This window comes from Mastomys coucha, unplaced genomic scaffold (assembly GCF_008632895.1).
Source record: "Mastomys coucha isolate ucsf_1 unplaced genomic scaffold, UCSF_Mcou_1 pScaffold22, whole genome shotgun sequence".
Lineage (NCBI taxonomy): Eukaryota > Metazoa > Chordata > Mammalia > Rodentia > Muridae > Mastomys > Mastomys coucha.
Window position 1 is genome coordinate 213,962,870 of NW_022196905.1, and position 15,556 is coordinate 213,978,425.

Consider the following 15,556-nt stretch of genomic DNA (forward strand, 5'->3'; position numbering starts at 1 on the left):
AAATGCCCTAAATTCATGTGAAGACTAAATGCAGTCCAAAAGGAAAAATGAATGCAGGATAGTCTACAGCCAAGCTCTGCCAAGACAGAGTAACCAAGTCCTTCACAAGTCCTTCCTGTTTCATAGAAGTCTATCAGATATTCTGGCCCAAAAGACTGAAGATAGGTGCTCCAATAGTGTAAAGGATATTGGGGACTGTCCAGCCAATCAGAAGTCTGTCATATAATTTTTGGAAGTTGCATCCCTATATTTCTTGCATACTCAGGTAATATTTATTCTTTCTCAGGTGTCTGGTGGTGTTGAATACTAGATAGTCATAATCTTACTACAAGCTCAAATTGTTTAGGATTAAAGAAGATATTATAGGTCTAAGAAGATGTTTTTAGGTTAGTAATACAAGTTAGGGCAGAAAATGATTTAGATAAAAAATTCTGAATTCACCAAGATAGGACAGATAATAGATTATTTCATCCAAATTGCTAAATATAAATGGACTAGACATTATTAATGTATATCATACTTTATAGTTTTCATAATTGTTATAATTGTATCCAAGTTATATCTGAGAGAAAAAGAGCCTTTTATTGGACTAAAAAGGGGAAGTGTTAAGGTTTGGTCTTTTGCTGTGTATTGTAATGCTAAATATGGGCTCCAAGGCCTGGTTACTCCAAGGGATGAGAGATTCTACACATACGATGTGACCTTGCTCCATAATTTAAAACTATTAGTTAAATTAAAGATGCTGACGGCCAAAACCTGGGCAGAAAAGACGTGGATGGGGTTTGAGTTCCTGTTCATGGGGTCTGAGTAGAACAAGGCAGGAAGAAGAAGATGGAGAAAGGAAGGAACTGCCATAGGGTAGAAGCTTCCATGGGGTAGAAGCTGCCATGGGATAGGTATGTCTTCAAAACATGTACACGAGGACTGGCCAATTGGAGTTAATAACAGCCCAGATGGAATATAGTAAGTTATTACTTGGGGTTATAGAGCTTCCTCAATAAAAGTAGATTCTAATAGCTTAAAGGGTAGATATCTGCCCAGCTCTAGTGCTGATTAAGGCGTATAAAAATAAAGGTTGTGTGTCTTTTGTTTGGGAACTGAATGATCAAGGATGAGTATAAATCTCAGATTGAGATTGAACACAGCAGTAACCCAGACTCAAAAGGACATGTGTGGTATGTACTCACTGTAAGTGGATATTAGCCACAAAGTACACAATACCCATGACACACCCAATAAACCTAGGAGGTTAAACAAGAAGGAAGGCCCAAGTGAGGATGCGTGAATCTCACTTAGAAGGGGGGAGGGATAACAGCCATAGGAGGCAGAGAGAGGAACGGAACTGTGTGGAAGAGGGGATGCAGAGGAGAATGGGGAAATCAGGATCAGATGTGGGCCAGTAGACAGTATCTCTGATCAGATGTGATCAGAGACAGTAGAGAGTGATAGAGGGACAGGAGAATGAATGGAAATCTGCAGCTGCCAGGGTTTGGGAATGGGGTGAAGGGGATCTCTAGGAAGACCCAGAGATCTGGGATAGAGGAGGCTCCCAGAAATCAATGGGGTTATCCTTACCTAAGACACCTAACAGTGGGGGCGGGAAAGCGTAAGGGGCTACCTTCTGTAGCCAGGCAGGATCTGCAGTGGAAGGAGAAGGACACCAACCTACCTACAAAACTTTGACCTAAAATTCATCCTGTCTAAAAGCCTTCCAAGGACAAAAATGGAGGAGAGACTGAGGAATGGCCATCCAATAACCAGCCCAACCTGAGACCTATCCCTCTGGCAAGCAGCAAGTGGCAAGCACCAGTCCCTTACACTATTAATGATACTCTGATGTGCTTGTAGACAGAAGCCTAGAGAGGCTCTACCCAGCCGCTGACTGAAACAGATGGAGACATTCATAGCCAAACACCGGACGGAGGTTGGGAACTCTGTTGGGCAAACTGGGGGAAGGTTTGAAGGATTGGAAGGGGATAGGAACTCCACAAGACAATAATAGAGTCAACTAACCTGGATCCTTGGCAGTTCTGAGAGACTGAGCCACCAATCAGAGTATACAGGGGCTGGACCAGGTCCCCAGCACATAGGGCTGTCTTGTCTGTTCACAGCCTAACCCTGCAGAGTCTTAATGTACCCGTGTGGGGGTATACCCAGGGGATACAAAGGGGAAGGCGGATGTGGGGAGGACTCTGGGAAGTGGTGCTGGGAGGGTTGACAGTGTTTGGGATGTAAATAAATAACAAATAGATTAATAAAAAATTTGAGTTTTACTGTTTGAGTGTCTTGCAATTGACCTTTAGTGTGATGGTTGGACCTGGAATTGATTAAGTATTTTATTGAAATCAACATGTTCATTATGACAGTTCTAAGCTTCAAGGAGTCCTGATAGTGTATATGCCTATATTAGTAGCATGTTGAACAAGCAGAATTAGACCCAGAAGACATAGTTACTGATGTGAAGACTAAAGTGACTTCTTAGTCATACTTCTTAGTTAAGGCAGCTGCTCTGAATATCTGCTCAAAACAAAACAAAACAAAACAAAACAAAACACCCACAGTCCAGGGTACATCGTGCATTTGGGGACCTCAGTAATCTACTCTCGCTCCTTAAGCCAGCCAGGGCAGGTGCCATTCAGCAGGAGGCTTTATGATCCCTGCGCACACGTCAACACTCCACCACTGCACCTTAGAGGGAAGTTGTCTGTTCCTCCGACAAGGTATGCTAGAGTGCTTGCGTGCCTGTGCCTGTGCGGTGTTGACTTAGATAGAATGCGCATGTGTTGAGCACTCAGGCGCCTCAGGAACACGGGTGTGCTTCTTGTTGAGTACATTCTCAACTATGAAGCATTCTAAACACCGATGGAGTGTGTGCTTTCCTGAAAGTAAGGTCCTGTGTTTGTGCAAACATTAACAAGTAGTTAAGAAAACACAAGGAAGTAACAAAAGAGAATGTGACTCCTGGGTAGATGGTTTCTGAAATTATGTATTTTTTCTGTGAAGCATTAGTTGTTTTAAAAGCATTAATGCTGATCTTTGCTTTAAAACGTGGGTGTATAATTTAAGCTAAAACACCTCGTTGTACAATGAAAAGTTTACTTTGCCAAGTACTTAATTTATAGTAACTTTCTTCCCTGTAAGAGATTTCTTTAAACAATTTTTAGTAATCTTTTTATGGGAAGGTTCTTATCTGAGGACTGACAGAAATATGAGAGAATTATTCAAAGCAGAATAGGATGCAGTTTATTTTATTTTTTTTTTAAAAAGCCTCCTTAAAAGGATATTCTGCAGTTTCTCATACAAATCCCATGTAAGGTTTATCTGCTGTTGTCATGAGAATTACTTAAAAATTTTCATCTGTCTCATGTTTCACATCTGTACCTTTTCTTTTCTCTGTAATGAGGACTAGCTTGCCATAAAGTTCTGGGCGAGGATTGCTGTGTATGAGAAACAGCTTATGAAATTCCCTTGGAAATTAGACTCTTAGCATTATTTTTCTCAGAGACATTATTTTACAAATGACTTGTTGATTTTGAAGAATCTCTGATGTACATCTCTTCATTTACGTGGTGGGTCGAAAGGTGTCCCACCATGGACTCAGCACAGAGGATACTTGAGCATACGGTTGGGACAACATTCCTATTCTACTTATTTTTGTGGTCAATTTTCAGACTGCAGGGACCTATAATATTTAATGGATAATTGATGTCCCTCTAAATTGACTCCTACTCTCAGTTGGTCAGCCATAGCAGGTAAGACTCACTGTCCCCTCATGGAGTTGGCCGTTGGGTGGTTTTGCCTTCTCTGAGTCATAGATACGGACTGCAAAGAATTCATGTCCATGTGGGGAGAGGGAGGGGATATAGCTCAGTCAGTCATGTGTGTGACTGCCGTGCCAGGATAAGAACCTGGGTTCTATCAGCAGCATACCCAGGTTAACAGACAGGGTCGGTGGCCTGAGCTTGTAACCCCAGGACTGAAGAGGCAGAGATTCCGGCCTTTATCCATGTACCTATGCTCTTCATGCCTACAGAGAGAATCCAGGTCCTCTCTCTGTATGTCTTTTATAAAATTGTCTGATGGAATCATACAAAATCGTCAATTTCTTTAACAATATTTTTTGTGTGAAGGATTATAAACTGTACTTTTTAGTCAGAAAATAAAAAGAAACCTTTTATTTGTAGAATATTAATTTCCCTTTCCATGAAACTACTCTTTGTCATTCTCTCTCAACATTAGATTAGTTTACTTATTCAGTTTCCCTAAACACACTACATTATCGCAGAACTTAGCTGTTTCCTCTTGTCTTCGTTTCATCCCAGGACAAAAGGACCAGTGACCAGCGCTGCCTTAGCTGCCTGCAGCTTTGCTGATAATGGGCCTCGAGGAAGAAGGGCTATCCTAGTCTATTGGTCTGTTAGTTGCTTTCCTCATTGTTTTGACAGAGTACCTAGCAGAAACCACTTAAAGAAAACGAACTTTATTTTGTACTTCTTTCTCTTTGTATTCTTGGAATATCTGTGCATTGACCTTTGATTTTTAAATTTTTCTGAGTGCCTGTCCAATTCCCGTACCACTCCTTGGAGCTTATATTTGCCACATCTTCTCATTTGGAATATGCCCTTTTATATTAATTTGACTATAATTTAAAAAATACAGACATCAGGTTTTCTTTTCTTCTTTTCTTTTATTTCTTTTTTTCCTTTTTCTCCTTATTTTCTTCTTCCTCCCCCCTTCTTCATTCAGTTGGGCCTTATTTTGTTGCCCACTTTGGTCTCTTAAGTTCTGATAATCCTCCTCAATCTCCTGGTAGCTGGTGCTATTAAAGTGTAACCCCAAACCCAGTATATTCTTAATACTTTTGCTTGTTTTTGAAACAGAGTCTTAATATTTAGAGACTAGGAGTTAGGCAAACACCTTGTTAGGCAGACACAGGTAGAGGGAGCCATGGCTGGTGAATTTCTAAGATGGCCAGCTTTTCATCAGCCTTCTGACTTTTGTCTTTCATCAGCAGGGGCCTCCACCATTCTAATTTGTTTGTGAAGACTCTATTTATTGTCTTGATTTCTGAAGCTGCTAACGCAAGTGCTGGTTTCTTACTGCTCCTTACCCAGCTTGCTCTTTGTTTCCAACACTGAGAGCTTTTTTCAAATACATTATAGGATCAATGTTTTAAATTCTGCACGATCTCTGTTAGGAATTTGTTTGGAATTACATGGGTTTATTTACTTATTTATTTATCTTTTGTTTATTTCTTTTTTCTTTTTTTATTAGATCTTTTTTTTTTCATTTTCACAGTTTATTCAAAAGTTAAAGTAACCCATGAGCATCTCAAAATGATCACCCCCAGTGACCACCAGTCGCAGAGCTTGTTATACTCCATCTGCATAAACACTTCTGGAGCAATGTAGTCAGGAGTGCCCACTGTAGAGAAGGCGAGCAGCCGTCTGTTTGTTTTCCAGGCCTCTGCTTTCCTTTTGGAACTCATGTTCTGAAAGGTGAAATCACTGGGCAGGCTGTGGTTCAGGTTCCTATAAAATTCTGTCCTGTGTGCTTTTTTCAGGCCTGTGCAGAGGCCAAAGTTGGTAAGTTTCACATTTCCGACTTGGTGTCCGAGAGAAGGTTGTCTGGTTTGCTATGTCTGTGGATGAAGCCCAGCTGGTGGATGGAGTCTATGGCTAATACTGTCTCTGCTATGTGAAACTGAGTCTCCTCTTCTATCAGAGTATCTTTTTTCATCAATAATAGGAGATACATCATATCTCCTCCAGGCAGGAACTCCATGATTAGGTAGAGGTTTAGCTTATCCTGAAAACTATAAAACATTTTCACAGCCCACAAACCGTCTGCCTCCCCTACAACGCCTCGCTCCGCACGGATGTGGCCAACCTGCTCCTTCTAGAGCATGTCTGCTTTGTGCAGGATTTTCATTGCTTACACATGCCCTGTGTCTTTCTTTTGAACAAGCCGTACCTCACCAAAAGCTCCTCGGCCTATGACTTTTAAAGATTCAAAATCTTCCAGTCCAAGCCTTGTTCTCTTTAATCGAAGAAACTCTGTTTCCTTCCAAGCGTGTGCAGATCTTCTGAGTTTTTCTCTTCGTCTTTCAAGCCTTCTTCTTCAATCACCTTTTCTAACTTCTTTTGTCTCATTTCTCGTTCTTCATGTTGAGCGATAAGGTTGCTATAAAAATTCTCCAGTGTCACTTTGGTCATTGTCACTCTCTCCTTCGTATGATTACTCCTTTTACTTATGGATGAGCAAGGTGTTGATCCTGTCATTGCCATGGCAGTCCCTGGGGTGGTGGGGAGGGAGGCTCGGGCGTCGACAGAGAAGACTCAGAATCGAGAGAGACACTCTGGGGACTCCAAGGGCGTGTGGCTGCTGAGCCCCCGACAGACGAGGACTACAGGAAGCACCCCAATCGCCTTGCCGGAAAAGACGGCCCCACAGATCGCTGCCAGATATTTTCTTTGTTTACATGTCACATGATGTCTTCTTTCCCAGTTTCCCCTCAGGAAAAAAAATAAAAAATAAAAAAAAAAACACCCTGTTCCCTCTCCCCTCCCCCTGTGGGCCACTCCACCCTTTCCTGCGGTCTTGGCCCTGGCATTCCCCTACACTGGGGCATAGAACCTTCACAGGACCAAGGGCCTCTCCTGCCCTTGATGACGACCAACTAGGCCATTCTCTGCTACATATGCTGCTGGAGCCATGAGTCCCACCATGTGTACTCTTTGGTTGGTGGTTTAGTCCCTGGGAGCTCTGAGGGTACTAGTTAGTTCATATTGTTGTTTGTCCTAAGGGGCTGCAAACTCTTCAGCTCCTTGGGTCTTTTCTCTAGCTTCTTCATTGGGGACCCTGCACTCAGTCTGGCTGTGAGCCTCTACTTCTGTATTAGTCGGGCACTCTCAGAGCCTCTCAGGAGACAGCTATCAGGCTCCTGTCAGCCAGCATTTATTTATTTATTTTTACAATCCAGGTTTTATTCCACACCCCCTGCCCCAGGTCCACCTTCTGACTGTTCCACATCCCATACCTCCTCCCCACCCCACTGTGTCCACTAGGATGTCCCCACCCCACCCCCACCTCCCACCCAACCAAACCTCTATACTCCCTGGGGCCTCCAGTCTCTTGAGCATTAGATGTATCTTCTCTGACTGAACACAGACCCAGCAGTCCTCTGCTGTATGTGTGTTGGGGGCCTTATATCAGCTGGTGTGTGCTGCCTGGTTGGTGGCCCAGTGTTTGAGAAATCTTGGGGGTTCAGATTAATTGAGACTGCTGGTCCTCCTATAGGGGTGCCCTCCTCAGCTTCTTCCAGTCTTTCCCTAATTCAACCACAGGGGTCAGCAACTTCTGTCCACTGGTTGGGTGCTAATATCTGCACCTGACTCTTTCAGCTGCTTGGTGGGTCTTCCAGAGCGCAGTTATAATAGGCCCCCTTTTTGTGAGTGCTCCATAGCCTCAATAATAGTGTCAGACCTTGGCCTGGATCCCACTTTGGGCCTGTCACTGGACCTTCTTTTCCTCAGGCTCCTCTCTACTTCCATCCCTGCAGTTCTTTCAGACAGGATCGATTACAGGTCAGAGATTTGACTGTGGATGGCGCTCTCCTCCCTCACTTGATGTCCTGTCTTCCTCCTGGAGGTGAGCATTTCATCTAAGGTCCCTCCATTTGAGTCCTGAGAGTGTCTCATCTACTGGGTCTCTGGTGCATTCTGGAGGGTCCCCCCAACCTCCTACCTCCCGAGGTTGTCTGTTTCTATTCTTTCTGCTGGCCCTCAGGGCTTCAGTCCTTTTCCCTCACCCAATACCAGATCAGATTCCCCCCATCCATTCTTACCTCACCCACTTCTCTTTCCAGGCCCCTCCCTCCATCCCCATTTGTGATTGATTTTTATTTATAAAGGTGAGCAAAATGAAATTCTTTAAAGGGTGACTCCTTATGCTCAAAAACTCCATGTTTTTTCTTCTTTTCTTTTGAGCAGCTTTTCAATCTGTAGACTATGTTTTTACAACATGCCACCCAGTGCCCTACCAGGCTGGTGTGTTACCCAGCTTTAAAAATACCATCTTTAAGGGATGGAGAGATGTTTGCTGCTCTTCCAGAGGTCTAGAGTTCAGTTCCCAGAACCCATGTAGTATAGCTCGGAACTATTTAGAACTCTAGCTCTAGAGCATTTGATGTCCTCCTGGCTGGTTTGCAGCGCACTATGTAGGCTAGGCTGGTCTTGAACTCACAGAGATCTGCCTTCCTCTGTCTCTTGATTGCTGTCATCAAAGATGTGCACCAACCTCCATACCTGGTCACAAACTCCTTTTTATTTACTGATAAATAAGAGTACTACAGATTTAATATTGCTCCATTTTTTCAATGTTGATCTTCCACTCAGCTTTCTTAGAATTTGTCTACAGATTTTCTTAGAGTTTTCCAGCACCCTGCCCATGAAATATTGTATACAAAGTAGTGAATCCTTGTGTTTATTTCTTTTCAGCCCTTAAGTATTTATTTTATTTTATGGGCTGGTCATATTTTTCAGTACAAAGCTAAGCAGAACCAATGCCCACCCAATCCAGTTTCCTGCCTGCCTTTGAAGGCAGTGCTTCTGGCTCTCCATTAGATGGATTCTGAGCTTTGAGTACATGTCCTTTTTAGGTTAATGACATTTCCTTTATGGCACTATGTTGCTAATTTAAAAATAAGTTATGGGTAGGATAAATATTAGCAAGAGTCTTTTTTTACTCTTACTCTTCATTTTTACTTGATTGTCATAAATAATAGATGCTTATTGTATTAGTCAGGGTTCTCTAGAGTCACAGAACTTATGGTAGTCTCTATGTAGTAAAGGAATTTATTGATGACTTACAGTCTGTTGTCCAACTCCCAACAATCAACTCCCAACAATGGTCGGCAGCAGCTGTGAATGGAAGTCTGAGGATCCAGCAGTTGCTCAGTCCCATAAGGCAAGCAGGTGAAGCAGAGAGAGCCTTCCTTCTTCCAATGTCCTTATATAGGTCTCCAGCAAAAGGTGTGGCCCAGATTAAAGGTGTGTGTCACCACACCTTTAACCCCAGATGACCTTGCTTGAACTCGTAGATCTTTCAGTCTTAATCTTCTAGGATTCATAGCCACTATGCCACCACACCTTTAATCCCCAGATGATCTTGAACTCATAGATCTTTCTATCTTAATCCTCTGGGATTCATAGCCACTATACCTCAAGATCTCCATGCCAAGATTCAGGTCAGAAACTTGTGTCTCAGCCTCCAGATTAGGGCCACAGGTGAGCCTTCTACTTCTGGATTGTAGTTCATTTCAGATATAGTCAAGTTGACAACTAGGAATAGCCACTACACCTATTTTCTTTTTAAAGACACTGCTTGTCTCAGCTTGATCATATCTTGTTTGGAGTTTTATATCCATGATTATGAGTAAACTATATTATTCCTTGGGTTTTGACTCAAGGTTACTTCTTGATGTAAAGTGAGCTGGGCATCTGTGCCTCTCTCTTAGATTGGTAAAACAATTAGCATAAATGTCAATGGATCTGTTCTCTGTTGAACTTATTTTCTCTTTGTAAAAATATTTGAGTTGAGGGTTGTATTTTACATGGTCAAACATAATCTATTAAACTATTATTTTGCACCTAAATGCTCTTTACATTCTTTTATGGTATAGAGAATCATGTTCATATATGTGGACATGAAATTTTTCAAATCTCTATATGACACAATTTTTGTTTATATAATAATATTACAATCTGTTGATATATTAGTACATATTATTACACTACAGGTTATACATATAGCTATGCCAGTAATTTAGCCCAGGGCATACTTTTAAATTCTGAACCCTTTAACGTTTGGAGTTTCTTAGACCAAGTACATACAGGTGATTGCAGGAGTAGTAATGGGAAAATCATTCACTGTCAGTTCTTCCTGCCATTTAAACATGCAGAGTCTATCAAAGTTATATGAGATGACTATTCCTACTAGATACTGTGAGTTGGGGGGTCTAGGAAACAGAGCACATGCACAAGATCTCATGGGTAGTGAGCAAGAAATCTGAGATTTAAACTGTCCTGAAGGAAATCTGGGTTCCTTTTACAGCATCTTTATTGGGAAATGAATGCTGATTCTGAACCAGTTTTGAAAAAAAAATCATAGACTTTTATTGTTGTTACTTTTTGATATCAAAGCACATAATAAGGGACTATAAGAGAACCATGGTAAATTTAGATACTACAGTGACTTTTATGTACTGTCACATACCTTGTGGAGGCACCATCCACATGGGTTACCAGGTGAGGAGGCCTCTTTGGATTTCTACCTTATGATGGTATGTGACATCCTGGAACATTTTGTGTTTTGTTGTTACCCCCACTTTACTTTATTATGTAAGAATGAGAAATGTATTTCAAACTAGCTTCTTTGCACCTGACTTTTTAATTGGACATTGGCCGTAGTATTAAAAAACTGTTTAAAAAGGAAACACAAGATTTGGTGATTCTGACACAGAGAAATTCTTGCAAGGGAACAGAAAAAGGGAGCAAGCATTCTCTCTTACAGTATTCCACACTTTGTTTCTCTTTCAATCATTATTTTTCCTTAGGACTCCAATGCAATTTGGAGTCCTAGTAATTAAAGTTAGTGATACATATGATGACTATGATTACCTGTTTGTTCATGATGGGAATAAGGAGTATACTAACAAGATGGAATTTCATTGTGCAAATACTTTGTAGGCACTAGGAGCACAAAAGTGTTTTTTCCTATTGCTTATTTCTGGCCAGTATCATGTCTATTATATTTTATGTTTTGAATGCAAAACTGTAGTATTTTGTATTTCCCTGACTTATTTATTCTTCTGTTTCTATTCTTCTTTCTATGTTTTTCAACTACATTTTGATTTTTTCCCCTGAGGATTTACTTTTCTTTCTTTTTTCCTCATTGATTAATTTATTTATTCACTTTACATCTGCATCATAGCCTCTCCCCCCTTTTTTTCTCTCTTAATTTTTTCTTCCCAGCAGTATCCATCCTCCCTGCTGGCTGTCAGGTCCTCCCGTTCTCTCAAAGTCATTCCAGTCATTGTTCTTTATGGCTCTCAAGGGAATAAATAGGGGCTGGTCTTGGATTATTATTTCACCTCTAAGCAAGGAGAATGCAGAATGTACTGAATTGACTTTAATCGAACTCCTCCAAATCCATTCAGTTTTTCTATTGCCATTAAACATTTTATTTACACTGTCATTTTAAACTTTATAATAGATTATGAAAACTTTGAACATTTTACATGATATGCACACTTGACACTTTTCTTTTTTAGAGTCACTTTTATATAAACAATGTCTGTAACTGTGGCAAAATTCCTGACTTTTCAAAAACAAATGTGTTATTGAAATATTTCTATTCAGTGTAAAAAAAAAAGCTAAAAAATAAAAAGTTAACTTTTTCTTCTTGGAATTAAGAAAATATCACGTAGATTTCCAGGAAGATCTTGAAGTCTCTCTTAAATACCACACTCCAGTGCATCTATCCGTGGGTCCATCGACCTATACGTCTCGAAGGCTAAGTGTCTGGCTCACCAACTAGGGAACTGAACACATTTCCCCAGAATAACCACAAAGGGAGGAAGGTGGTTATGAAGATTTACAAACTGTTGCATCCTCGTTTGGTATGTATCATCATGCCCAATTTCTACAACTGTTTTTTTTTTTTTAAATTTGTTTACTTGCTTTTTTTTGTTGTTGTTGTTTTTAACTGAGCTGGGGATCTGATGATAGGTAACAAGGTGAGGTGGGTGGGATCTATTGAAGAGAGGGGTGACCTTGAGCTTAAATGTGAGTTGGAGTGCTAAAGAATAGGTAGTCACATGAACTTTGTTAGGCACAAGGGATCTGTGTATACTGAGCTGTTTTTTAGTTGTTACCAATACTCAACACAAAGCATACCTTTGCTCTAGAAGAGCAAACCAAAACCAAATGAAATGAGAACCACACATGAGCCTCTGCAGCAGAAATTAGAACAGGGAATAATGTAGGGCCATCCTCTGCTATACATATGCTGCTGGAACCATGAGTCCCACCGCCTGTACTCTTTGGTTGGAGTTTTAGTCCCTGGGAGCTCTGAGGGTACTAGTTAGTTCATATTGTTGTTCATGCTAAGGGGCTGCAAACCCTTCAGCTCCTTGGGTCCTTTCTCTAGCTCCTTCACTGGGGGCCCTGTACTCAATCCAACGGATGCTGTGAGCTTCTTCTTCTGTATTAGTCAGGTACTGTCAGGGCCTCTCAGGAGACAGCTATATCAGGCTCCTGTCAGCCAGCACTTGTTGGCATCCACAACAGTGTTTGGATTTGATGATTGAATATGGGAAGGATTCTCAAGTGGAACAGTCTCTGGATTGTCCTTCCTTTAGTCTCTGCTCCATAGTTAGTCTCTACAATTCCTTCCATGGGTATTTTGTTCCCCTTTTAAGAAGAAACAAAGTATCTACATTTTGGTCTTCCTTTTTCTTGAGTTTCTTGTGGTTTGTGGATTGTACTTTATGTATTCTGATCTTCTGGGCTAATATCCACTTATCAGAGAATGAATACCATGTGTGTTCTTTTGTGATTGTGTTACCTCACTCAGTTCTTTTCCTAGTCAAATTATAGCACAGAACTGAAGGATACATGGATTTACTATCTCATAAGAAATCCAAGAAGGTATGAAGTACAGATGAGTTATGTCTTCTTCATTCTACCTTTTTTGAAGTTTGACCGCATGCTTCCTTCCCAGGTCTCATTTCCCTTGTGGAGTCTGGGATATATTTCTACTAGAATCTGAATCTTCTTACCAGCCTTCTAGAATAACTTTTCCCATTTGCTCTTTCTTTCTCCATCACAATTTCCTTCTACTATAATGATTTTTTTTCTACTCAGATTTGCTGATCTGAATACTGTTCTGTGAGGAATTAGATTTCGCCATTTCTATTTTGTATAACTAAATTGAGCAGTGATGAATGCAACACTTTTTTTTTATGAAACAATGTGAATTTTGTTTTCCTGTGGGTCTGAGACAAATGGTACTCAAAGCTTTTTAAGAGGCAATAATAGCAGTATTCAGGGTTCCTGTGTTTGTGGAACTGGCTTCGGTCTCCTGGTATTCAGCCTTGATTCCTAACCTAAATTCTGTAACTCTGGTTTTAGTTTGCTCTTCACATGAAAGTGAAGTCATGGAGTCCCTCCATTCTTTTTAAGGTGAAATTGCAAAAATTGATAATTAAAACAAATTGTTACTTCTGATTTAATCTTTTATGAAAGAATATTATTGGTGAGTTATTCATGTCCTGTTTTAGACATTAAAATGCTGGGGAAGTAGCAGTCAGATCAATATTTTTATTCTTATTTTACTGATTTGATTGGGGGTGAGGGTTAAAACTCATCCATTTTATCGCCAGTAATGTGGGGAGGGGCAGGGCCTGACCATGAGAGCTAGATGACAGCTTAGAATCCAAGGCAGATGTAGGCAGGTGCTTTTGAGTTTTTACTTCTCCATCATGGACTCTCACATCCAGTGCGATGCTCTTTATCCCCCCACCTTCCCACCTTCTCTGCTATTATGCCTTCTGCTTGTCTACAGTTTGATTTACTCAGAAATTTAGCTTTCACAGATTCCTTTATCCTACACTCCTCTACGAACATTTTCTGATTATCTCTTTCATCTCCAACTCATCTAATCTAATTTTCCTCTCTCTAATTTTTATCTCTAATCTCTATCTTTATCTCTGTATCTATCTCCAATCTCTATCTCTGAATTTGTAGATCCATATACTATATAACTATAACAAGTTTAAGTTTTCCAGGGTAGCAGGTTTTTTTTTTGTTTTTTTGTTTTTGTTTTTTTTTTTTAATGTCAAATGCATATTGTAGAGTAGTGGTTAGCCTGTGGATTGGCTTCTGTGAATTGGTCCAATCAGCAAGGGCTGGTCTAACTTTGTAACAGGCTGCCTTGGGCTTGTCAATACACAGAAGCTGTGAGGCTGGAGCAGTTTCTGTTTGGATGGTCTGCTGGCAATGTGGGCACCATGAGCCATACCATGTTTTGTGTAGAATCTCCAATTTCTTCTGTCTGTATACATATTTAAATGTCTAACCTAATGACCCCTGCTGTTCATACCAATGACTTGCAAGTACATGATTTTGATGTTCTTCAACACCTAGGAAATTAATTATGTTCACTAAAGTTTTGGTGTTAAGTGAATTTGACTATATTCCAATAGCTTGAAAATTGGTAATTTCTCTTTCTGTGTGGTTTATCTTAATTAGCACAAATAATTTGTATTTGTCAGGACACACCAATCCCCAGGAGCAAGCAATCATTTCTGTGGTAAAAGATCTTGGAATTTTAGAGATATGACCACCCTATTTTCATTTTCTTGGGCTGTGAAAGAGTAGATGGTGCATGTTACCATACAGGATCTTGTATTGCACTTCTTTTAAGTTGATAGTTGAAGCCAGTCACATTTCTACTGATGAACAGTTAACTGTCAAAATGTATCCTCACCTTATGTTAAGAGGGAGAGGTGTGATCAGCTCAGTATGATGAACTTGCCCTTTGAAGCAATCATATAAGTAGAGCTAACCACACAGGAAGAATCTGTGGAGATTTTCACACATCAATTTAGTAATGACTCTTTAGAATGCAATTTGTTTAATTATAGTGCAATTAAGGTTTTAGGAGTAAATGCTACATAGTTCTTACTATCATATTTGCCCTGTCCAGCCTTAGTTAACTTGCTGGCTGCCTTCTGTTGTGCTGACATGGTGAGTATGGGTTGTGCAGTAAGTAATCTGGCTGTTTGTTGAAAGAATGTGAAGTGTAAAGGGCTTTGGATTGTGTGCTATAGAGGCCAGATTACTCTCCAAAAACACCTTCATGCACTTTGCTTGAGTTGTCTGGGAAATACGTTTAATCTTCTGATACTATTTTCATAATTTGTAAGATTAACTAGATGCTATAAATGCCCTTAATAAATCAGCCAGTGGTATCTGTTGGGTTAGAAGGTAGCTACACAGCCTTATTTATAATAGCCAGAAACTGGAGACAACCCAGATGTCCCTCAACAGAGGAATGGATACAGAAATTGTGGTAAATCTACACAATGAAGTACTACTCGCTATTAAAAACAATGAATTTATGAAATTCTTAGGGAAATGGATGGATCTGGAGAACATCATCCTGAGTGAGGTAACCCAAACACAAAAGAACACACATGGTATGCACTCTCTGATAAGTGGTTATTAGCCCAGAAGATCAGAATACACAAAGTACAATTCACAAACCACAAGAAACTCAAGAAGAAGGAAGACCAAAATGTGGGGGAACAAAATACCCATGGAGGGAGTTGCAGAGACTATGGAGCAGAGACTGAAGGAAGGGCACTCCAGCTTGATATAGCTGTCTCCTGAGAGGCTCTGACAGTATACAACTAAGACAGAAGTAGAGTGAAGGAAACCGGCCCGCAGTTTCACTTCATTCCGTGGGTGATTCACGAACAGGGGAACTCGAG

The 15,556-nt window shown here is 40.5% G+C and overlaps 1 protein-coding gene and 1 pseudogene across 3 annotated transcripts in view; one reads left to right on the forward strand and one right to left on the reverse strand.

Annotated features, from left to right (window-relative positions):
* The window catches only part of Iqcm (IQ motif containing M), a 693,129-nt gene that overhangs the window by 72,053 nt on the left and 605,520 nt on the right, over nt 1–15,556 (forward strand). The gene's annotated exons all lie outside the window — the stretch shown is intronic.
* Nucleotides 5,300–6,287, reverse strand: LOC116067836 (annotated as a pseudogene).